The sequence below is a fragment of the Gorilla gorilla genome, chromosome 15 (genome assembly GCF_029281585.2).
Source record: "Gorilla gorilla gorilla isolate KB3781 chromosome 15, NHGRI_mGorGor1-v2.1_pri, whole genome shotgun sequence".
In the NCBI taxonomy this organism is placed as follows: domain Eukaryota; kingdom Metazoa; phylum Chordata; class Mammalia; order Primates; family Hominidae; genus Gorilla; species Gorilla gorilla.
Genome location: NC_073239.2, coordinates 108,491,054 through 108,492,095, shown reverse-complemented (window position 1 = coordinate 108,492,095; position 1,042 = coordinate 108,491,054).

Here is a 1,042-nt window from a genome sequence, read left to right as displayed (position 1 = left end):
GAGAAAAATAGAAATATTTTTAGACAAATAAAAGCTAAGAGAGTTTGCCAGGATCGAAATCCACTATAGGAAATTATAAAAGAAGCATTTCTGGCAAAAGGAAAATGATCCCATATGAAGGGTCTGAGTTGGGAGAAAAAAAATAAAGGTAAAATAGGTAACAATAAATGGGTAACTCCAAATGTATTAAACAAGAAAAAGAATGTCCTGTAGAGTTCTAAGTAGATATACAGTACTAAGCAAATATTAGCAATAGGATAGTTGGTTTGACCATAATGATATCAGATAAAATTGACTTTAGGGCAAAAACCAATACCAGAGATAATGATAGTCACTTTATAATAATAAAAGGTCAATTAACCAGGAAGATACAACTATTTAAAATGTGTACTGTAGGTCGGGCACAGTGGCTCACACCTGCAATCCCAGCACTTTTGGAGACCGAGGTAGGAGGGTCCCTTGAGCCCAGGAGTTCAAGACCAGCCTGGGCAACATAGAGAGACCTCGACTCTATACAAATAATTAATTAATTAATTAATTAAATTTGTACTGTAGTGCCAGCTACCTGGAAGGCTGAGAAAGGAGGATCGCTTGAGCCCAGGAGTTCAAAATCAGCCTGGGCAACATAGCAAGACCCTGCCTCTAATGTTTAAAAAATAAATGCACCCAGGCATGGTGGCGCATGCCTGTAATCTCAGCACTTTGGGAAGCCAAGGTAGGTGGATCACTTGAGGTCGGGAGTTCCAGACCAGCCTGGACAACATGGTGAAGCCCCATCTCTACTAAAAACACAAGTTAGCTGGGCGTGGTGGCGCATGCCTGTAATCCCAGCTACTCAGGAGGCTGAGGCACGAGAATCACTTAAACTCAGGAGGTGGAGGTTGCAGAGCTGAGATTGTGGCACTGCCCTCCAGCCTGGGCAACACAGCAAGACCATGTCTCAAAAAATAAATAAAAATATATACGTGTGTGTGTATATATATATAAAATCACTTTTGAGACATACTTTGTCAGAGATATCTGCTATTGCCTGCATATTATC